Here is a 25,759-nt window from a genome sequence, read left to right on the forward strand (position 1 = left end):
AATATAAGGTTGGGCATCATTTTTCTCTTTTACCATGAGTTTATTGTTTAATTTATGCCATCATCATCATCATCACCATATCATTGTCCTTGCTTCTTTTTTCTTTGTCTTTTATTTTTTATTTTATTTTATTTTATTTACATATAGCTTTACAAATCCCATTCACCAAAATTCGTATTTAAGGCTCCATCTTTAGTACATAAAAAAATAAAAAGAAGCCCTTCATACCCTTCTCATCTTTCTATAGCACATGGTGGAACCATCTTTACATTCTCTTTATCATTTTAGGTTATTTGGATGACCTTATTCTTCATTCTTAATTTTACTCTTCCTAGTCTTATGTATATTAATCTCAAAATCAACACCAACAAAGCTCTTATTGTACTCTTTCATCACCACCATGTATTTAGCTTTGATTGTGGAAAGAGCAATAATAGCTTAAAGCTTTGACATCCAACTAATAGTTATACCCACTAACACAAATGAGTAACCGGAAATCGACCTTCTAGTATCTACATTTTCTATATAATCCGCATCCACATAGTCTATAAGTTTCTCCATAGAATTTTTGAAAACCAAGACATATTTCGTCATACCTCGTACGTATCGAAGTAACCATTTCACTATCTCTCAATGTTGTTTGTTGGGGTTTGATATATATCTACTCACAACATCTATCGCATGTGAAAAATCCGGTCTAGTACATATCATATCATACATAAGACTACCAACTCCACTTAAGTAGGGCACATGTGACTTATACCACTTTTCTTTATCTGACACAGGACATTGCTCTAAAGAAAGCAGAAAGTGAGCAACGTGGGGTGTGCTAACCAGTTTGGCCTTTTCCAATCCAAACTTGATCAAGACCTTCACAAGATATTCCTAAGAAAACCACAACTTCACAAGATACTCCTCTTGAGAAAACCATAGCCTGCTCCTATTTTTGCCTATATGTATATCAATGTTAAGAATTTTCTTTGTAGCTCCCATATCATTCATCTCAAATGTCCTAAATAACTAAGCCTTCAATATATCAATTTCATACATGATATGGCTGATGATAAACACATCTATCATCAACATACAACTCTAGAATAATGAATTCCCTGTCATTAAGTGATATAAAATAGACACAATGAATGAATACACTTCTGAAAAACTAATAATTGAATGTGAAATAATCAAATTTCTTATACCACTACTTAGGAGATTATTTAAGTTGTACAATGAACTCTCTAACTTGCAAACCATATTCTCCTCTCCCCGCACCTTAAACACTTTTGGTTATTTCATGTTGATCTGTTATTCTAGTTCCATATATAGAAGCATAGTCTTCACATAACTATTCTAGTTCCACATTATATTAGGCAGTCAACACTAATAGAAATCTAATAGATACTTATTTTACCATTGGCGTGAATGTCTCACTGAAGTAAATACCATCTTTCTGAGCATACTCTTCACTACCAATCTAGCCTTGTACCTATCCAATGTTTCAGTAAATCCACTTGCAACCGATTACTTTACACCCAAAGGATAACTCCACCAGCTCCCATGTTTCATTTTTGTATAAAGAGTCCATCTCATCATGCATCACTGTCATCCACTTCTCTGTCTCCTAGTACTTCTTGAAAAGTATACCGATCCCCCTCATCTATAATGAGAGTAAATGTAATATTTGAGTCATCTCTGTATCTCAACGATACCTTGTTATTGCTTTGTGAATTTCTCTTGATAGATGATTGCTCCACCTTTTCTTATACCTTTATTTATGATTCAGGTTCTTCAAGTGTTTCACCCCTGTATGTTTCAACATCAATCAATAATTTTTTCATTTTCCTATGCTCATCCTTTCAAAATAAGGAACCTTCATCAAACTTGACATTCGAGCTAAATATGATTTTTTGTGAAACTCGGTCATACAATATGTAACCTTTCACCCCCATCGCCATAGCCAACAAAAGTATACTTCTTAACCATGTGGTCTAGCTTATCTCTCTCAACTGATGGTAAATGAGAGTAAGCATCACAACCAAATATCTGTATCCCTAAATAATCAACTACCTGACCACATTATACTTCTTGAGTTTTATAATCAATAGTTGTAGAGGGTGATCGATTTACTAAATACCAAGCCGTAGAGATGGCCTCAGCCCATAGCTCCTTGCCCAACTCAACATTACTCAACATGCTCCAACCACTTTCTAAAAGAGTAAGATTCATACGTTCAGCCATAATATTCTACTCTGTTGTATGCCTCACTGTATTGTGCCTCGCTATCCCCCTCATTCTTACAATATCGATTAAATTCCTTAGAAGTAAATTCTCCACCATTATTTATTCTTAGAATTTTTACTTTTCGCCCAGTCTGATTTTCAACCATTGCCTCCCACATCTTAAAAGTAATGAAAACATCAGATTTGTGTTTCATAAAGTAAACATAAACCTTTATAGAGAAATTATCAATGAATGTAATTAAAAATGATGATCCTCCTTCAAAAATAATGGACGATGTCTACTATACATCCGAATGCACATAGTTAAGTTAGCATTTACTAACATACTTCCTGATTTTAAAGCTTAACCTTGATTGTTTTCTATATATGCAATGCTCAAATATATCTAAATTAAAAATTTTTAAAATAGAAATTAAACGAAGATCAAAACGTATCTTCATACCTCGCTTGTTCATATGGCCCAGGCATACATGACATAAATATGTTGACGTGGACTCCCCTACAAACACTGCAAATCCGCCCGATATAGTATTCTCGATTAACTTGTAAAGATTTCCGGTTTTCTGTGCTTTTATAACTGTGAGTGCCCCTTTTAAAACTTTCAAGACACCTTCATAACCGGCGAACTTGCACCCAAGTGCATTAGAGCTCCTAGAGAGATCAAATTCTTCTCCGAATCTAAAATGTGCCTCACATCGGTTAGAGTACGCTCCACCCCATCAAACATTTGGATGTGAACCAAACTAATTCTAAACATCTTACAGGCATGATCATTGCCCATAAGAGTCATGCCACCATCATACTCGCTATATGTTGTGAACTAACTCCAATGATGACACATATGGTATGATGCCTCCATATCCAAAATCCACTCATGATAGAAATGATCAACCCTAGACATTGAACATACATTACAACCGCTCATTCCTTAACCAGATTATGCTAAATTAGCTTCCTTTAGCGAATCATTTGATTTCTCCTCTTTATGAGCCTTGTGATATGAACAGTCCTTCTTCATTTGTCTCACTCTCTGACAAGTACAATACTTCAACTTGCCTTTACTTTTTTACTTAGATCTAGATCGCAATTTCTCCTTCTCTCGCTCAGGCCATCTTCCTTGAGCAAAGAATTCATCCTTAGAAATTCCTTCACATCTGTTCTTCTTTCTCAACTGCTTTAAAGGGCTAAGATAACAGTCTTGACATCTAAGGTATCCCTACAATAGCATAAAGTATCAACCAAATACTCGTAGGACTCCAGGAGAGACATCAATAAATTTAGTGCTGTCTTCTTCATTGATTTTCACCTCTATGCTTGTCAACTTGAAAACTAGGTTGTTGAAGATATTAATGTACTTAGATAGATCCAACCCTTCCACCATCTTCAAAGTATACAACTATCTCTTCAGATATAAACGACTGGTGAGCAATTTCATCATGTAGATGCTCCCCATCTTCACCCATAAGCCCGTAATAGCCATCTCATTGATGAAATTGTACAAGACTTCATCGTCCAAAAAGAATTATTTATACTAATCATCCTCTAATCAGGTTCATCTCAATCATCTTTCTTCATAGATTTTGGATGATGTGCTTTCCCAAAGAATGCACGCTAAAACCCTTGTTAAACTAGGAGGCCTTCAATCTTCAACCTCTATAGTTTAAAATTATTTTTTCTTATGAACTTCTTTATCTCAAATTTCACATTTGAACCCCTCGATGCCATGTTAACAAATTCAATCTAATACCCCAACCCTATGCTCCGATACCACTTATTGGGACACAATAAGCTTTAACACCGCTTGTCAGGTGCAGAAGTAAACTTACATATAAATCAAACAAGCAATAAAGAAAGAAAAATCCAACTAAACACATAAAACACAAATTTTATGTGAAAAATCCTTGTGGGAAAAAACCATGGCATAAAGCGATAATCAATCTACTATAATCAAAAGCATAAAAGCAATGGAACAAGTTACAATAGAAACCCTAGAATCCCCTTTAAAATGACGCATAGAAGGACATGAGGTCGAGCACCATCTTCCTCAAGAGGATAACTATTCTAAATCTATGAAACTTCTCTGGACTCCTCACAGAGACTTCTCGAATCCACGAGTAAAGAAAGCAAGAAAAATTGAAATAAATTCTAATAAATTCGAAATTGATGAATGAATAAAAATGAGTTCACAACCTTTTAAATAGGGGTACCAAGCAATGAGAAATAAATCAAAATTAAACTACAACTAAAACTCCTAGAATTCATGACTTACTATAAATAGTAAACTTACTATTTATAAACGGTCGGTGATGTCTACTAGTGCGCAAGGTTTTCGGCCAAAAATAGTAAGTGTCCTATTTAGCTTCACCAAGTTGTTCTCCTAATTTTTCTAAGCTCTTTTCACATCGGACGCAACTCCTAAAGCCCAACGGATGAAGAGTTATAATCAGACTAAAACTTACTATTTATAGTAAAAACAAAATTAAAATATGGAAACGACTGTTGATTTGGCGGTATTTCGTAAATCCGACTTGGTAACCCAGCGTAGTGGGGTTAGTTGGCTAAAGTAGCTCGTTCTACCCCAAAATCATATATTTTACATCTGATAACTCATTCCGGATTGTGAGATATGCCTGATTTAAGGTCCGATGGCTGGATCACTTCTGTCGTCGACCTGGCCTTTTCTGATCCATCTTAGCCATGTAACTGTACACGACCCACTCTACATCACAAAACCCTTCTCTCTCTCTATGCTTTCTCACTCTACTCTACCCAAATTGCGATTAGGATATTGCTTATATACTCTCATACAAAATTAGGAAATAAAACCCACACTTATGTATTTCATTCAGTTGGACTGTGGGAGCTTCGGTCAGATTGGATGGAACCAACTCACACACATTCGGTCAAACCAAAAATGTGCAAAACATCATAACGAGCAACAAGATCGAATATGGAATTTTCGATTAAACTGATAGAGGCTCCGATCGAACCAAAATTGCCTTATCTACTCTATGATTGAAGGCACTCGATCAACATTACACACATGTTGTGCATTAAGCTTAACTGACAAAGCTTTGTATTTGATTATTATTGTGTTGATTATTTATATTCATCCAAATGGCTTCCTCCTATGGTTTTCCTTATTTACATTCATAGATAAAGAAACGTTCTTATAAATAACATTTAATTGTGTTTGATTATTTCTATTTTTTCAAGATGAGTTACTAGTGTAGGGCAATGAACACGATTAAACATTTCTTATTCAACACAGGACTAGGGTTGCAATGGTCTCATGTCAATTGAAGGAAAATTGATGTGATAATAATAATACAAAACAAATCACGACCTTATTTATTTTATTTGATTTTGGATTTCTAGTTCTAAGTATTTATTACTGACGAGCTATAGCAATTTCACCTATCACGGCAAGTAAAAGAATAATATAAATGCATTCAAATGGAAGATAAAAATCTATTAATAAATGAATTCCAATTTGTTGAACATTACTAGGCCCATTTTAACCCCTAACCATTTATCCTCTTTTTCATCAATGGTTCAAAATTAGCTATGTTTCTCATTCACTCCACTCTTTCACAAATGGGTCTAACCAGAAATGTTTCTCCTATCAAAAGTCATGTGATAGATATGATATACATACAAATGCTCATATTATGGTCAAGGAATCTCCGTTGTTGAATCATTCACATTGCATATCATTACCCTGCAGGGAGGACCCTCTAAAGAAAAGATTTAAATAATCAATGGTTGGAAATAGTTTAATAAAAAAATCTTTTGAGAAACTTCATCTACCCCGAGTCTTGTCATAGAAATTGTTCTACCGTTGAAACATAACCTAGATCCAACTAGTGTCATGTGTAGGACGAATAGATTAGCATGTCTTTAAACCATATATTTTTATTACATAATGGTGGCCCACTTGATGATTGGACTGGACCAACTGGACTATCCATTAATCACTGACTAGGCCCGAACATTGGGCCTAGATTTCAAGCCCAGACCCAATATTCAGGCCATATTTAGGGGCTAAGTGCTGGCCCTACAAGGCTGGGCCACCAGGCCCATTGCCATTTTCATTCAATACTTCTACTATGTAATGTAGTGTTAACTTCAAATAAAATTAGAGCTTGGTAAGCTAGTATGAGTACTTAGATGAAGTATTTATTTGTATGAAGGATTAACAACATGAGTATCTGATGCCATCCTCTTCTATTCTTTTTTTTCTTTTTTTCAGATATATATATATATATATATATATATATATATATATATATATATATATATATATATATATATATATATATATAACCAACAGAGAGTGGGTGTATGTATTAATTGCGTCGCATGTACGTGGGGTATAATTTCTCTGAGTGGTATTCTCATGTGTACCCGACTACTATGCTAGGTTAGTTTTTCACGTTGAAAATAATCTCCAACCGAAGCAGTATGGAGAGACCTAAACCCATGATTATTTTTACAAGGCCCACCATGATGATTATATAAAATCCATTCCATCAATTAGTTGCCACACCAAAAGTTAGGCCTAGTGCCAAAAAATCAGTCCCATCAATTATGTAGGTGGGCCCACGAAAGAAAATAGTTTGGTGGTGAATGTTTCCCTCTACACTTTTTCATTCACGTGGTCCAACCGAATGACAGATGGGGCTAAGTTTTGGGTTCTTGGGCTAAAATGAGGTTAAACACCTGATGATTGGGATGGATTTTTCATAAGTATAACACTTGGGCCCACCTAAGCCACCAACCCATTTGCTTCAATCAAGAATTATAACAGAAACTTAATGGAAGTTACTCGGATGAAAATTACATAATGAGGTAGCTTATAGAAATTATTTTCATACCAAAATGTAAATTTTGCATTAATTACGAAGCCTTTTGTAAAATTTTCTTCATATATTGTAATAAAATCTCTATAATTCTTAATGAGAAATGCTTTGGTCGTCTCAGAGCACGATAAATTATGGTTCTCTCAGAGCAATGCAGGTTACAGTGCTTTTAGTTGAATCAGTTCATTTGAATTTGAATGTTCCAATGGATCGGAGTGAACTGTTCACTAAGCCTAGAGCACATCTTATCAGCCGCCATGAGAAAATTGTAATGATCAGAAGATCCAGTCCATGTTTGATTTAGCTTTATTTTATTTATCTATCAAATTTTCAAGCCATTATGGGAAGTGTATGATTCCCTGACAAAAGTTCTTCTTCAGAATCATACACATTAAATGATGGTGCCTAACAAATAATTGGATCAAATTGTTTATTTGACATATTTTTGTGTGAATGATCTTTACTGTCCATGTTAAAGGTAACTAATCGATGGTTAATATTTGTCAAATCAGTGTAATATTTTCACCGTAGCCCAAGAATTGTACGCGCGCTGGATCTAATGGGCAGTTTAGATCAATGGATTGGATTGTCTAAGTATCTCAACGTATCTAGGAACACTAAAACTTATTGTGCTTGGAGAGCACTAGAGAATTTCTCATTTTAATCCTTTGGGGTTAGTCCTTTCGAAGTTTTCCTTTAAGGGGCAATTTGGATAGAAGTAAATGGAGGCAAATGTAGGGAATTGGGAGTAAATGCAGGTCAATGGTATTTGAAATGTCTTTTTTGTTTTTATAAAAAACCAATAATCATATATCATCACAAAAAGACTGTACTACAACTTGAGATTCGGGAGGGACCCGACATGTGGGCCCTCCCACCATAAGCGCAACAGGGAATTGTAGGGAAATATGAAGACGTGAACACGGGTTAGGCGATACGAATGCTGCCAGTCTGGTTCTATCTAAGAAGATAAGGCCCTGAATCTTGGCAGGGAGGACATTAACATCCTGGAAGACATGGTCCTCCCACCTCGCGCTTCCCAAACACACCAACTCATCAACTGGGGAGTTGGTTTCTCTTGGACAGTGCGAGAAGCGGACCTCGAATGAGTGGGTGAGTGCTTGATCCTGGTGTGCCAATACCACATGGTCTAGGATAAGGATCTGCCTAAGACGAGGGCTGAGATAACTGATAGAAAATAACTAGCGACCTCCACTTTGGTGACACTGCGATTTGCGCAGAGGCTAAGCCCATCCAGGATCGCTCGGATTTTGGCATGAGTATTAAATCTGAATCCATAGGAGTGGGAGAACGTGAAGAGGGTGTTCCCTGCCACATTTCTAGCCGAGGAGCTTGGTTTACCTAGTGCTGATTGTTAAGGGTCAAATATTGCATATTATCCTCCATTTATATCTTGGTTTTATGAACATGATAATACTTAATATTTTATTTTACTCATGTTTGTGTTGCAAAGTGAATATAGGAGCTTGGATTGAAAAGGGTGTTAAAAGCATGGATTTAATGCTCAAGAATCACTAAGGCAAGGGATGGATCTTAGGAGACCAAGATTGAAGAATTCACTTGCCAAAGATCCAAGATAACCAAGTGATGAATGAAAAGAATCAAATATTTGAAGTGAAGAAAAGGAATCCTGAAATTGTCTTGAAAACAAACATATTCCTTAAATTGTCCTGAAGAAGCATATTCTGAAACTTTGGGTCATTCTGTGAAATTACGCATAGTAAAGTTTATTTTAGAAAACTGTGTAAATTTGAGGCCGTTTTTAAGGGTGCACATTGAACCGATAGAACCATGGAACTGGACCGGAACCAACCAAATGGTCCGGTTTGATCCAGTTCTAAAGTGCACCAGTTCTTGTTCTGGCTCAAAAAATTAAAGAACTATTTAGTTCGGTTCGGTTCCAATTTTGGGGTATGTAGAACTGAACCGAACTATGATTCGAACCATAGATCTAAACAGTAAATCCGAACCGTGGATCCGATCCATGAAACCAAACCATGGAACTGAACGTAGAACCGTGAGTTTACAATATATTTTAGTTGTATATTTGACTCATGATTTATGGTTTACAATGTACCTTTTGATTGTTTTCATATATATATATATATATATATATATATATATATATATATATATATATATATATATATATATATATATATATTCACACCATATACAATATCTAAACCATTCATCAAATAAATTACAATGTGAATGGAAATGGGCTAAATTATAAAATAGAACATGCAATTGGGTTGGATTATAAAAAGCCCAGAACCATAGAACCAATCCAGAACTGAACCTATTTTCATGGTCCGATTTCGGTTTGGTTTTAGGGTGTTAATGGTCCGATTCCAATTTTGAAAATCCTTCAATCATAAGGAATGGTTCGGTTCCAGTTTCACCCCGGAACCGGACCAAACCAAACCATGTGCACCCATACCGGTTTCTAGAGTTTTCCAACTAGGTGCGAAAGTTGAAGTTCGACAACTATAAATAGGACACACTAGGATGTTCTTAGGCATCTTCTTAGGTTTAAGGAGTGGAGCAAAAGGGTGGAGAAGCCATCGCCAAGAGTTTTTCTTCTTCTTCTTTAGTTATTTTCATGTTTTTCTTAAGAGACTTTGGTCCAATCATGTCTATGGTTGGCTAAACCTCTTAGCTAGGGTTAAGAGGTGAAGCTTGTAGCATGATGGGATGTTTCTCTTACTTTGATTCATGTTTATGTTGAACCTTCTTTGATTTTAATTTGATATTTAAGAAATACTTTCAGTTTTTAATGGTTTATTGTGACTCAAATTACAGTAGATTTGCAATAGCTTTGAGTATCTTCTTTTCCTGATCTTGAGATTGTGGGATTGGTTAATCTTGTTATTGGTCATCGTCCCATGGCCATGGTTTGGTGATGGAATCCCATCCAATTATTACAATTCTCCTCCATTGAGAATTAGGTCCAGGAAAGTTTATATTTGATCTTAATTGTTATATCTTCTAATTGGATAAGATAGGACTCCAATTCTAATTGTGGTACTTGAATCAAGTAAGAGGGCTCCCTGATCACTACAAGTGGATCCTTGGTGCTCTAGTTCACTTTTAATATTTGATAAATCCTTCACAATTACTCTCTTTTATTCCATATTTAGATTTAGTTCTAGTTCCTTTCATAATACATACAAGTTTAGTCCCGGTGGATTCGACCTCGGTCTCACTAAGATTATTACTACATCGCAACCCTACACTTGGGGGTTGTGAACACTGATTCATCGACGTTCAACTTAATCTAACCAGACTACGGCCTGGTCCATTTGACAATGCGAGGAGAGGGGGGCTGTAAGGGGCAAATGAGCATGCCAAAGGCAACTTGGGCTACTGATGCGAGGCAGTTGGCGGTTTTGTAGGCAAGGAGAAGTGGGCCAAGTTAGTTGATCTAGCATTGAATATTGGATAGAATGACGATGATAGGAATATCGTAGCTATCAAAACGAGCCACATTCCTGGCCCTCCAGAGCTCCCAGAAGATGAAGGCTGGAATAAGGCCCACGATGGGCCATTTCTTAGGGGAGGAGGTGGCTATGGCCTACAAGAAAGATGTCATATTAACAGTCGAGGAAGTGGATGGGCTGCCCAGGCCCAGGGCCCCGGTGTAATGGGACCATACCACTTTGGCTTTGGTCCCCAATACAAGCAGGTGGTTAATAGATTCTGTCTAAGGGGCCGACGGAGCGGGGTAGCAGTTGCACCTAGATGCGAATGAGATGCCCTTGCTTTGGATTCTGACGTCTACTGGAATGGCCTTGTGGATAAGCTTCCAAACCGGCATGGAGAGTTTGGGAGGCAACTTCGCATGCCAAAACCATCTCGACCAGGCCTTCTTCTCTGCCTAAATTCAGAGGAGTTGGGCTGCTAATCGGATTGAGAATTCCCTAGAAGAGGAGGGCGTCCAGATGCATTTTTTAGCCGATAGGGAAGTGCAGATTCCTTCGTCGCTAATGTGGTTGAAGACGAACTAGGATAGCAAGGGGTGCAGAGAGGAGAGAGGACCTCAGCTAGTAGTCCCAATCGGCTCTTTAACAAAGGCCTGAAGCAGGTGCGCAGGAATCAAGCGGGTCGACCATTCAAGGAGGAAAGTAAATGCATGTAAATGAAATGAAGTAGAAGTAAATGGGTTTGTAAATGAAATCCTCCTTACTAAAGAGAAGATTTGGAAGTAAATGGAGTGAAATGCTTTTTTAAGCTCCCTTAGAGAGTCATGCAAGTAAAAAAGGTGGTGCTATGCATATGTCTACCATACATTTGACATGCTAGTGATGCTCTAAATGTAACACTCCGAACTTTTCAATACCCGAGTATTGAAAGTTCTTAAGTATCATTATAAAGTTTAACTTAGTATGGACATGTGTACGATACCAATTTAGCTATCCTAACCTTACATCCATTCTCCATCATGAATCTAATCGTTGAGAATGATCTTCATCCATAGATCAAGCCATCCGACTGTTAATTTTAAGACAAGATTATCATATATCTAAGTACTCACACTTGTTCATCATAACCAACCATTCAACCAACTATCCACTGATAGGTAAAGATATCTGACTGTCCACTTTGAGTTTCGACCACCTGATCATAGTAAACTAACTAGTTGATATCTGCATCTACTCGTATACATATCAAATTGAAATTCTGATCTGTTCATCTTGTTTACAACCTATGAATATGCTTAACCCACTATCATAATTACAATCTTATAAACTTACACATGTGAACAAGTCACTTGAATCTAATAGTATACATGTTCTACCTATTGATCACTCCAAAAACCTACTTATGATCATCTATTTACAAAACTGACCATACACCCACTTACATACATGATCAGAGTACTAATCATCAAGTTTTTCTATTTTTAACATGTCATCTGACCATCCATTATGTTTATTGATATATATACATTCTCTTAATTAATTTGGTGAATAATTTTTTATTTATAATGATTTAAATATAAGTTCTTTTGTAAGAATTACTTAAAGCATGCCTATAACCATGTAAAACCTTTAGATTTTTCAAAACTCTCATATCAGCAATAACTATAAAAATGTCATTAACCTAGACCCTTGAATTCTAAATCACATGGTTATCACGATCCATTTGATATAAAATTTTATACCATATATGTATCATAAATTAACCATACATGTCAAATTTTAGCCCTTAGATCATTGTAAAAGTGACCCAATTGATAAATCAGCCCCTTGACCATTGATTTTAGTGTCCATCGAGTGAAGAAACCTCGTAGGTAATCATAATAAGATATTTTCCTTCATATGAAAGACTTGGATTACCCATAATATAGACCAATGAAGACCTACTTTGGTAGGCTTTTGCTTAGGCGCAAAGTTATCCTTTTGACGCTTACCAACTCCTTATATATCTGGATCTTTTGATTTAACCACTTATTGTCATCCATTGCAATTTAAATTTGGACTACACTTTAGTCTTATATGACTACGAGCTTATACAAACTTTAGACCCCTATTTATAATTCTATACCGTTGAATGTTGAAGCCAGCTCATTCTTTTTAGTACAAAAGGTGAAATTTTATATTTAGAATTTTTCATCATCGATCAACCACTAAATTTTATCCAAGTGTTTGCTTATCCCGACTACACATTTCTCCCAAAATTGGGTCCTGATCATTAAGTTGGACCATTAATTGAGAATAAGTTCGTTTTGACACCCGTTAGGAAAATTTTAAAGATAGACCAATCTAAATTTCGGATCACCAAGAAAATTATATACCTTGTCCCTATTCGACAACCCCGACATACTAGATGAATTAGATTTAAAGAAAAATCGTTAGAAAATGTCAAATTAGAGAAACTTAATACAAGAGGGATGTGAAACACACCCCCTCTCTCACACACCCATGATCCCAAATCCAAGAAAGAGAAAGAAAAAGAGAAAGGAAAGAAGAAAGGGAAAGAGCTAGAAAGGGAAAGGGATAGAGAAAGAGCAAGAGAAAGCCTAGTCGCTCATCATCCTCCTCCTTCACATGTGTGGTGTCTCCCTCTTGTTCAAGCAATGTCATAATTCATATAAAAACTTTCCTACATCGAGATCTACCAAGGGTTTAAATCTAATGCTAAGGCGAGGGATTCGTTTAAGCTTACACTAATTTGAGTTAATATGATTTATCTTGTTTTTGCATACTTTCATGTTATTGTTATTTTCCATGCAACCGGTTGGTTCACCATTATCAATTATTTTTTCTTTTGGGAATTATGGTTGAGGTATAATTTTAATTATGTGTGATTTTTATGAATTTATGTGGGGTGATGGATACAAGCCTTGTCCTTTTACTAATTTTGAGAGCGACGCGTGCTTCCACTTTATATGGAGTTGACCTTTATATGGAGTTGACCTTTTGATCATCTCCCCTTATTATTGTAGAGTTAGCTTATTTGCTACTCTTTTCTTTTATTAAGATAGTTTAATTCTACTTTTCTTCTTTATTAGGTTAGCCTTGTGCTACCTCCCTTTATGGATTGGGCATGTGTCCTATAATTCCAGAACTCTCATGGTTTGACTTATTTTTTTATTGATACAATTGATATGTTATAGGCCTCATATATAGTGGTCCATATATATTTTCATGGACGTAATACATTTCGGATAGAGGCCCTCTTGGTTGGCACGTAATCCCGTGGATTGGTGAGTGGTGCACAATCGATGTAAGTAAATCACCATGAATGTTACATCACTTCTCGGGATTGGATGTCGTAAATAGTCGCTCCATAAATACATCATGACACGTAAATTCTCCAATCGCATTGTTGTGTCACCTTGAGATGTTTGCATAAATCCACATTAATGTTGGACACGCTGACAAATCTTTATGGTATGGGATGTGGGGCAAGCTGGGTTTTCTATGAACTATATTCCACATTGTGATGACCACAACGTATGATAGACCACACACTATGCTAGGCATACATTCGTGTATATTGGTTGTGTATATTGATACCACTCATAGTAGTAGAGTACGAGATGTATCAAAACCCTCACATTATTCCTATAAATCTCTTGAATTATTGTTAATCTTAAAGGATAACCATCATTATGAGTAGGGCATTGACCCTCTCCAACCATACAGATATTATAGGTGAATTACAAATTGATGATACGACCAATAATCATTCTATGGAAGATTCTTTTAAAAAGAAAAGAAGAAGGATAACACCATGAATTATTTTTATTTATTCTCCGCTGCAAACTTTGATAATGTAATAAGCTCCCATTGAGAGGGAATTAAAGAATTATTTTTATATTTTTTTAAATTCTATTAGAATAATAAATACAGTCGATTTTATTCTCATAAATGGTTACCTTCATAAATGTAACTAGATGTGATTTATCTATAAAAAAAATGTGCGATTTTAAAGCATCCAATTTTTACATTATTAACACTCGGAATTCTCGGGCATGAGTATGAATGTGGGCTATGAAAATTTGAGATGTTACACCAAAATCATTTAAATATTGGCTACATCACCAAAATCACACCAATAAAATAATCCAAACCGTTTAAATGTTCGTTATTTAAATGGACGGTTAAAAAGCATTAACAACTTGCTTGTTTGTGATCCTTTTTTTTTTTGTGGCCCATCCAAGGCTTAAGATTTTTTATTTTTTTGTTAAATTACATATTTCTATTGGCTTATTGCAATCAATCTATTAAATATCTCATATATATGTACACTAATTTGAGATATTAAAGCTGATTAGGGATATCACATATTTACTGTGAATATATTGAAAAACTCCAATGCATTCCAAATCCTCCCATTTACTCCTATCCAAACAAAATATTTGAATTTTAAATGCATTTCATTTACTCGCATCCAAACACATGCTGAGTAAGCCATTTACTCTTAATTCATTTACCTCCAATTGCAAGCTTTTTTTTTACACCCCACTATCAATTCACACTTCACTATTAGCCACCCCCAATAGGGATCGATACCAAGACCTCAGTATTGAAAAGAGGTATCTTTCACTCAGTCTACCACTTGATCTATGGATCAGGGTGTCAATTACAAGCTTCCAATCAAGCCCCAAGAGCTGAAGTGCTTTCCTCTATATAATGGAAAAAAGTATGTTAAGTACTCTCATAGAATTGTAAGTTATAATGCTCTATAGTCCAATCGATTGATCTATTATCCATTAAGTTCAGAATACATTTCATGGGCTGTCATGAAAAAATATCTCACCGTTCGAATAACATATGCATCCTTAATTTGGCCTTTTTCTATAACCATCCTTTATGCTAAGCCATGGATGGAATGGTTGTACTTGCATAAAAAAAAAAAGTGATTCGTTAAAATCATAAGCAATCCATGATGGTACCTAATGAATAGATTAATCAAATTGTTAATTGGACCCACTTTTGTGTAAATGATCTTGCAATCAATTTTTAAAGTCATTGTTTAAATGGTTATTGTATGTTCATTTTATGATAGCGGATAAAATATGAGTTGAATCTAATTAAGGCATTGCAATTGTTATGCATTGAGTCATTTTACCTCCATTATGTCTATTTCAAACTTATGGTGGATATGATTGAACTAACTTGTAGCTCATCCATATTTAATAACTCTTATAGATTTTCAAGATAAGTAGGAGCAAACGATAAAGAATACCTAGATGGTTATTTTCATTAGACTTTAAGGTTTTAATTTATTTTTAATTAAGACTTTGTAACGAATTTAAAAGTAGAGATATGAGAGAGAATTAGTAGTGTTCGAGCAGTTGAATTTGGATTCATGAAGCTTACTTTAAATTTTTTTAAGGAAAGGAAGAAATATTATTAAAGGGAAGAAGACCAATACATATTCAGGTGAGGCCCAATAAAAAGGCTAGGGACCCGCCTATCATATAAGTGAAAAAAAACAAGAGCCTAACAAAAGCTCCAAAAGGAGAAACCAAAGCATCCCACACAAGAAGAGGATGGAAGAGTCCTTAAAAAAGATAACCCTCACCCTTGCTATTCTTTAAAGTTTAAGTTTAATTTATCATAGTTTAAATTATTTAATTATGGTTTAGTTTAGATATGTGATTAATCATATGCAAATGTGATGAATAAATGCAAACAGGCCCTTATATTGTAATTTATATTTTGTTTAAGGTAGTCGAGAATGGATGAGTATTGGAAGAATGCCTAGGGCCCTCAAAATTTTAATTAGTAACTATTTTAGGGCAACAAGCCTAGAGGAACAATGTAAGACTCATACCCATACCTCATAGATGACCATAAAATGTACTTGAAAGATTTAAATTCGACCACACATGTATATACATACGTATGCATCTCTGTAACTTTGTCGAAAAAAAAAAAATCTATTGATTAAAATACATGGGTAAAATGACACTCGTGTATCTACTTGTGCACAAAAAAAAAATATATATATATATATATATATATAATATAAAAATAAATAAATAAAAATTAAGGTCTACATTCTACCCCTTAACAAAAATTTCATCTTAAAATTTATGTACCTATGCCTACATTGGGATTGGGTGGGGCATTTTAAAGGCATAGCATTGCACTAACACTTCCTCAAGTTGTGGCCCTCCTTCAAGTAGAGGCTTTACGTAGTCATGTGTCGAAGTCGATTTTTCTTTAGGTGAGGCTATGACATAACCTGCCCTATGACATCTGATATTGAGAATTCGAATACTTTGAGAGTGTTGGTGCGATCTTATTCTTCATTCCCGCTTCATTTCTCTTCTATTCTTGGTCCTTCCAACAGTTCTCATAATCTTACTTATTAATAAAGCTATTTTTTCCACTTCCACATATGTGGAAAGGCCTAATGCCACCATCTAGTGTGAAAGGGGGTTTTCACTCCTCTCTCAAATTTTTTAATTTTAAGGTCCTTTTAAACTATGTAGGAGTAAATTTGGACAACTTAGTGTATAGTCTCATATTCCTTGACAGATAATTTTCCATGCTCCAAGTTTATGAGTTCAACTTTTTTCCTATCTTAAACATTTTTAAGGAGATATTGATTATTAAACTCCTCATATAACATATTCCAACTCCACACAGTTCCCACTACAATTAATTAGACCGTAGATTTCCATAAAAAATTAGACTCGCTTTCTAGTATAAAGACAATTAGAATACCTTTTTCTTCCTCTCTACACCTAATAGCTTCAAATATATGATTTCTCCTATTATTCACCTCTATAAAATAAGGTAAACCTATGAAAATAGGCAATCTTTAGAATATCTAGTATACAAGCTTAAGAAGTCCATCATGATTATGGTATCTAAAGTTTCATGAATTTGTTTCCTCATATGGTTTCATTAAAAACATTGCAGATAACTGTATATATGTGAAAGTCGATGGGAGTAAGTTTATTATAATAGTCTTATATGTTAAGAACATTTTGTTGGTTAATAGTGATATTGGATTGTTGTACGAGACTAAAAAATTATCTTAAAATTTTGAGATGAAAGATTTTGGTATGCCTCCTTTATCATTAGCATTTAGATTAGCCACAACAAATCACGTGGATTACTTGGCATGTCGCATAGGATCTATATTCATAGGGTTCTCAAAAGGTTTAATATGTAAGGTTATGCTCCTTACCAAGCACCTATTGTAAAAGGTGATAGGTTTGGCCAATTTTACTGTCCTAAGAGACCTAGAAAAGGACACACGATGAAAGATATTTTGTATGTGTCAACAGTAAGAGGCATCATGTATGCTCATATTTATACACATTTGGATATTGCTTTTGCACTTAGAATGTTGGACAGGTACCTTAGCAATCTATAAATGAATCATTGTATAGTTGTTAAGAAAGTATTGTGCTACCTAAATATGATAAAGGACTTCACACTCACATATAAAATATCTGACCGATTGGAACTGATTTAATATACAAATCCAGATTTTACAAGCTGTCTTAATAGTAAGAAGTCCACCTTGGGCTATGTATTTATGATGGTTGGTGGAGTTATATATATTATGGTGGAGCATAAAACACTTGATTACGACATCATTTACCACAAAAGTGGAGTACGTAGAAAAAATCCTAGTCCCATTAAAAAGTTGTCCTAAGGGTTGTAAGATACATAAGACCAAGCATCCATCTGTGGCATTGAAAATGTCTTCCCAAAGGTGTAAGGTGACGAAGACCAAGCATCCTTCTCGACAATATTGTGGCATCGAGAATTTCTTCCCAATCAGGTATGCATGGACTAATCTCCTCATTCCCATATGCCTTTTTTTTTTTTCAAAAACCATCAAATATATTCATAAGATCTGTAAATATAGTTGTGGAAGCACAAACGAGATATTTCGGGCAGGCCTACCAAGAAAAGGAGGCAGACCCACCTATCATAAAGGGAAATAAAAGCAAAAAAGGGAGTTAGATATCTCGAATAAAGCCTAGCCTCACTCTATCTGGGACCAACAAGCCATGGATGGGAGAGGGGAGGTCACTCTGCAGAAGAAACTACTGGTAACCTTAACTGACACTGCCCATCTTAGCGAGCCCATCTACTACCGAGTTCGCCTATCTAGGAATATGGACAAGGTAAACCTCCATTAAATTCATGAGGGAAGAAATTTTGGCCACCCAATACCACATGGTCCAGGTGCAACCCGCTTGTTTAGATAGGGCAGAAATGACCAACTTGGAGTCGTCAACTACTACTTTTGCAAATCCAAATTTCATGCATATAGAGAGGCCATCTCGAATTGCCCTAATTTCAGCCCTAGAGTTGGAACCAAATCCATATCCAACTGAAAATACAAAGATAAAGGCTCCTGAGATATCCCTAGCAACGCCCCCACCTCCCAAGGGGTTCGGATTACCCAACGTTGAGCTATCAACATTCATCTTAATCCAACCATGGGGAGGTTTATACCAGTTGACAAGCTGGACTGACGATGGTTTGGGCTTTTGAACGGAATCCCTAAATTTTACAGAATTTGCGCCATATTAACTTTGAGGCCTTTGGGAGCGACAGGATGGGCCCGTAAATTCTGGTCCAATGGAGGGTGCTTGAGAAAACCTCCATGGGATGCATCACGATATCGTCAAAGCGGGCCTTGTTTCTACTCTTCCATAGCTCCCAAAAAATGAATATGGGCATGAGTCCCCTTAGCTAGAAGAATCTGTTGGAGACAACGGCTGCAACCCATCATATGTTGGATATCCCACTCGTCATCTGGGAAACTCACCTGAAGATATTGAAGGTATGCCCGAAATATTCCCATACCTTTTTTTTTTGAAATATTCCCATACTTGCCTAGCCATGTTACCAATGGAAAATAGGTGGTCAATCATTTCAATCTAGGGTGAGGAAGGGCAGTAGTCACACTTTGAGATGATGCAGATTCCTTTACCTTGAATCCTAGCATCTATCGGGATTCCCTTGTAGATGAACTTCCATGTGAGGAGGGAGAGTTTCGGTGGAAGCTTTGTGTGTCACACCCATTTTGACCAAAACTTATTAGTTTCACGCTCTCTGATATGTTGCCACGCTGACCTGACCTACAACTCTCCCGAGGTGGAGTCTGTCCAAATACATTTATCTTCCCCATGCGAGGTGCAAAAACCCTCATCTGTGATATGATCTTTAACCGACTGCGGGAGGATCTCATTCATCGAGAACTAAGGACGCCATCCATTTAGGCCAATTACATTAGCTACCTTCGCAAGCGTCACAGCAGTTATAGCCATAGGAAGTCTCCGGGCTGAGAGGGGGCCTAGACCGATCTAGTCCTTTGTCTAGAGGCAGCAATCCCCCCACCCAATCAACCAACGTGAGTGGACCTCAATATTCGGTTCATCCTGCATACGTGCTTCTAAAAGGGGGATGCAAACGGATAAATCGACGCACTACCCACTGACTGAAAATCCCTAGCATATTTACCTCCCATGAAGGCACACCAATAGCTTGCTTTACCTAAGTACCTAGCTAGCGTTCTAAGCCATATTCAAGCGGAAAGCCTTCATAAGTGACTAAAGGCTATGCATACCTAGCCCCCCCTCAGGCTTTGGGAGCACAATCCTATCCTAGCTCAACCAGTGATAGCATTTTTTGTTCCCTTCCCATCCCCAGAAGAAGTATGAGAAGTCCCTTTGGAGGTCACGAAGGAGGCTGATGGGAATATCTATGGCAGCTAGCATGTGGATAGGGACACTTGCTGTAACGACCTTGGAATTTTTGTGTTAATCTTTCCTTAAGTAGTTGTTTTGGGGTAATTAGTGCTTTACTCGATTGCTTGTGAAATCCACATCAATCACTTTAAATTGTATCATGGCTAATCGTGTAGATTAGTGAGCACTACGTTACTATGATCCATCACTAAATCCATCTCCGGATCGGACTAAGTCCAATGGCGATGATCTTAGTCAGTGGGCTTGATCTTCACCTCGAAAATCAAGTCGATCCGATGTTCTGGGTCGATTTGATTGAGTTCGGAGTGAAGAGTGTGAGAACGGTTGGAATTTATTAAGCTTTTATTGAAATCTGAGTCGTGTCGCTTGCGCGACGATTTTAAGCATTCTGACCGTTGGATTCTGACCCAATTTTATCCATTGAATTGAGTGCGGTCCGCCACGGCTGATCTGAAGAGCCGGTCGCTATGAAAACTCGCTTGACCTAGATCCATGGTCAAGGAGCTTAAGTCCGACCTTTCGTGGTTATAACCCGAAGTGCTTCGTTGGATCGAGAAAGGCTTACTTTGGTTATAACCTAAGTATACCTTGTCCCGTTATTTTCATCAAGAAAAGGCCTATTTATAGTCCTTAAACCCTAGCCCTCTTTTCCATACGATTTTCTTTAACCTTAGCTTGGAAAGAGAGTGGAAAAGAGAGAGAAAGTGAGAGAGATAAGTTGGTGAATCATCTTGATTTCTTCCTTGTTCTTCTTCATCTTCGAACCTTCACTTTGAATCGTTCTTCTGACGAGAGTTCTTGGGGTAAGTTAACCTAACCCTAACGTGTTAGAGCTTAGACTAGACTTGGTGTTGTTGTATCTCCTTTCTATTCTTGCCTTAGACAACTCGATGCTTAAGGTGCGGACTTTAAGTGTATAGGTTATGGTTTTCAAGGCTTTCAATCCCTTAGTGATTTATTCTTGTTATGGATGAGATTTCACATGCCAAATGTTGTGTTTACCTTACATTCCTGATATTTATAAAGTACTGTATACGTATAAAATACGCACTTGTGTTTGCCATGATTATTTGTCATGTATGTATGCTAGATGCATGTATGACGACTCCTTGGTAAAAGGAATTGTCTAAGTGCATGTATTCCAACATACGCCATGTATGTTGTTCCATGTATGCTAAGTGTTGGTAGAAATGCATGAATGATCTAAGTGTAACTTATTACACGAATTGTGGGCGTTGAGAAGTGATTCTCAATACTCCTATGGATGTGCATGATTTCCCTTATGCAGTTGCATTCCATGTTATTTAAATTCAAGCATCTCCTATGCTTACATGTATGTTAAGTTGTTATTTCTTCAAGTGATGATGTACCATGATTTGAGTTGTTGTTCCATTACTGTTTTACATCCCATATGAATATCTATAGTAGTGTAGGATGTTTGGGACTATGCCTTAGTCCAGGAGATCGGTAATTGACCCTATATTCGTGGTTGAGATTGCTTTCGCCACGTAGGACGTATTAGACGAACCCGAGCCGTATTAGAATTGGCGGCAGTGGTTTGGCCACGCGGAGTGTTTGCGCACTCTATGTCGTTCATTTCGACGTGCGCTCGTGCTAGTCGAGTTCGTCAAGTAACCCGATTGTCCGATGTATGTTAACCATGTATGGACGCTACTGTTTGAATCTAGGATACCGAACTTACCACCTATGGTACTTGATCCACTAAGACTTGAGCCGAACATGGTGGTATGGGACACCGTGGTTAACTGACGAGCCTCCCGTAGTGACCTAGCAACTAAACTCGTGAGCCGATTATGGTGGTATGGGTATTCGCTTTGTCGGCCTACATTGATTGGTGACGAGCCCTGAGCTACGAACCTGCATACCGCAAGGAGGTGACGAGCCAAATTGTGGTAGTAAAGGCATAAAGGCGTGCATTGATTGGTGACAAGCCCTTTGATACGACCTCAAATAGGATTGACGACCCTAATATGGATCACTTTGTTTGGATGGTGATATGAGGAAGGTAGCTTCCCAATCTGTTGTGTGAAATGGACTAATAACAACTTGGTAATCATATCCATGCACCGCATTTGCATGTGCTTTGTAGATGTGGCGCACTTTGAGGCGATGTCATGCGTAACGTAAGATGAAGACGCCGAGGGTGTACGCGTGAGGGCACGCATCATAGTGCATTCATACCTGCATTAACAAGCAGTTTTCAGACGGGTTCTAGTGAGCCTCGGTCTGTTGCGCGGGATCTCTGGGATTATTCTTTTGGGAACTGAAATGATGTAATTTGATATTTATAATTTTGTTAAATAACACTTTTACACGATCTAGTTGTATATGTAATTCAGGGATTTACACTTGTACACATTTTACTATAAGTCTTCCGCTTGCTTTATTCACTTATCCCTGAATCATATCTGTGTTTTGGCTTAATCTATTCCATGTTTTATGCACTAATATAGTCAACATACATCTCTCATTAATTATGTAGCTAGCATGTGGATAGGGACACTTGCGAGCACATAGTTAATCAAGGTTAATCTACCTGTATGAGAAAGAATTTTGTGATTCCACCCTGTTATCCTATGTTTAATTTTCTCCATCAAAGGTTGGAAGTAGGCCCTTTTCGGTCTCCCTTGAAAGATAAGGACCCCAAGGTATGTGAATGGAGTTGAACCGTTCTTGAAGCCTAAGATATACTTGGCAGACCGGAAGCCAGTTGGAGGTTGGCCAGCTGAAAGAATGAAAAAGCTCTTCTGCTAGTTTAGCTTTTAGCCCGATGTCATCTCATAACTGTTAAGGAATTTGATAATCTAGCGAAGGGATTCAGAGCCACTGTTTGCGAAAAGGATTTTGTCATCTGCAAATAGAAGATGTAACACCAGCGAGCAACTCCTGCGAGTCTTAAATCGATGGTAGAAACCTCTACTCATTAACTGCCTGAAGCCCCTACTCAACACTTACACCACTAAAATGAAGAGTGCCAGGGAAATTGGGTCACACTGGTGAAGACCTCTGAACGACTTGAAGAAGCCACATGCTTCTCCATTGATCAGAATGGAGAACTAGGATTTGGCCCAATACTTCTCCACCATACCAGTCCATCTGATGTCAAACCCAAATTTGGAGAATACTCGTTCAAGGAATTCCCAATCGAGCCTATCGTAGGCTTTCTCCATGTCCAGCTTCAGAAGAATATTTCCACCACGAACCTTGCAGTCAATGTCACAGAAGATTTCATAGGCTAAAGTACAACTTTCAACTATAGATCGGCCATGCACGAAAGCTCCTTGTTCGGGGAAGACAATATGAGGAAGGATAGCTCCTAACCTGTCAACAATGATTTTAGAGAAGATCTTGTAAACACAATTACATAAACTGATAGGCCTGAAATCTGAAAATTTTGAAGGGGATGGAGTCTTAGGAATGAGGCAAATCAACATCGACGAGAAGGCCTTGGGGATGGCTCCCCCGTCGAATAAGAAGTGGACTGCTTTGAGGAGGTCATGGGATACTGTATCCCAACAGGCTTGGAAGAATGCCCTCGAGAATCCATCAAGTCCTAGGGTTCCATCAAGAGGGAGGGTGAAAACTGTCATCCACAACTCCTCCATCGATGGGGTTAGGAGGAGGGCCCTGTTATTCTCTTCGAAGACCGAGTGAGGAATCATGTCCAGGATGTCCTCCATTAGGAACATTGGCTCAGCCTTCAGGAGCTTCTCATAGAAGTCGCAAGATGATGCCTTGATGGATAAGTTGTCAGACAGAACCTCCCCATCTTCGAGCTTGATTTCTTGAATGCAGGATTTTTTGGCTCTCGCTATAGCATGAAAGAATGAGTTGTTCCTGTCTCCTTCAAGGAGTCATTGGTTCCTCAACTTCTACTTCCAAAACAGTTCCTCGCAGAGCTCAAGGCAAGCTAGCTCGTCCGAGGCCTGTTGCACGCCCTGCTGCATGGATGGATTTAGAGAGTCCTGGGCAGCGATTTCAGCTAAGCGAAGATTTTCTGTTGCCTTCTTGAGGTTTTGGAAGACATTCACAAATGTTATTTGGTTCCACACCTTTAGCTTGATCTTTACATTTTTGAGGTTGGAGAGAATGCCCAACATCGGATTGTCATAAAGGTCAGGGACCCAAGACCTCCTGACAAGATCTTGGAAAGATTCATGCAAGGTCCACATATGCAAGAATCTGAATGGTTTTGGTGGCGTCACCCATTGTGTTTCTTCGTTTTGGGGGAGTGAGAGTGTGGTGCCATTGACAAGGGGCGGCTGTCGGATACTGTGGTGTTATTCACATAGCCCCGAAGAGTAAACAACTCCATTCTGAGGTCGGGCCAGAGACTGAATGGAGGTGGGTGGAGGCGAATGGGGGTTTTAATCAGAAATAGTCTTCGGAAGGAAGATTGGCTGGGTATGGACAGTTCAGCAGAGGTATTTTCACAAACACCTAGAGAGGGGGACGGGCTGGAGCGGTCCTGTCTGCACGAGGTTTAGTGAGATGGATCCTTTGGAAGGCAGGGTGTAACACCACCTAGTCAGGGGGAGCGGAAGGGTTGTGAAGGGCTCGTTTCACCCATTGCCTGGTGGACTCCTCAATACCATTCTAGTAGGTGGCTGAGATCTGGGGCGTAGGGGCCGGGGAGTCGATCTGCTCTAGGGAGGGCCATACCGGGAATGACCTGTCCGCCACCACCAACTCCCTGACCCTTTGAGTGTCAGCTCCTGGTTGCAAGGATACCTTTACGTGCACCGAAATTTTAAGTAGTCCGAGCAAGGAGCATCTATCTATCTCCACCACCTTGCCGAAGGTGGAGCCAAGAGCGATGAAGATCGATTGGGCATGCGCTGGAATGTCGTGCAAGCTAATTTAAAGCCAAGAGCAGAATCCGAGTTCCAGACCTCAACCGAAGATAATCCCAGCTTGACCTACAAAGAGTGGTATGAGAAAAGGAGATCAATTCCATCCTTGTCTTAAAGACAAGGAGGAATTGATCCCGGGAAATACGAGAAATATCTATGGCGGAGGATGCGTATCTAGATTTGTTGAATCCGCGAATGAGGTGAATGATGGGGACTTTCTCATCTCAGGCATGGGCCACCAGAGCTAGCCTCAATTCACCTCACTTCTTCTACACCTTGCTGGCATCCACCGTGACAGAAAGGTCGTTGACATCGAGCTTGTCGCTGAGAGGAAAAGAGTGGTTGGAGAGAGCCGAGAGTGGGGGTTTGGGGCATTTGGTGCCGACATCGTTAACTGCGTCCGAGAATGATTTCTGTAGCTCACGAGCAAATTTGGGGATAGTTTCGGATGGATGTAGCAGCGGCTTTTCCCCAGCAAATTAGGGGTTGCCTGAGCGAGCGTTTTCCCTAGATACTGAGATGATTCGCCCCTCAATCCTCATCCCATTGAGGACATTC

The 25,759-nt window shown here is 37.9% G+C and overlaps 1 protein-coding gene and 1 long non-coding RNA gene across 3 annotated transcripts in view; one reads left to right on the forward strand and one right to left on the reverse strand.

Moving 5' to 3' along the window:
• LOC131216978 (uncharacterized) overlaps window positions 1–25,759 on the forward strand; it is an 83,173-nt gene that overhangs the window by 15,731 nt on the left and 41,683 nt on the right. The window lies entirely within an intron of this gene.
• The window catches only part of LOC131216977 (probable WRKY transcription factor 40), a 30,640-nt gene that overhangs the window by 1,134 nt on the left and 3,747 nt on the right, over window positions 1–25,759 (reverse strand). The gene's annotated exons all lie outside the window — the stretch shown is intronic.

Source organism: Magnolia sinica, chromosome 10 (assembly GCF_029962835.1).
Source record: "Magnolia sinica isolate HGM2019 chromosome 10, MsV1, whole genome shotgun sequence".
NCBI classification, from domain to species: Eukaryota; Viridiplantae; Streptophyta; class Magnoliopsida; order Magnoliales; family Magnoliaceae; genus Magnolia; species Magnolia sinica.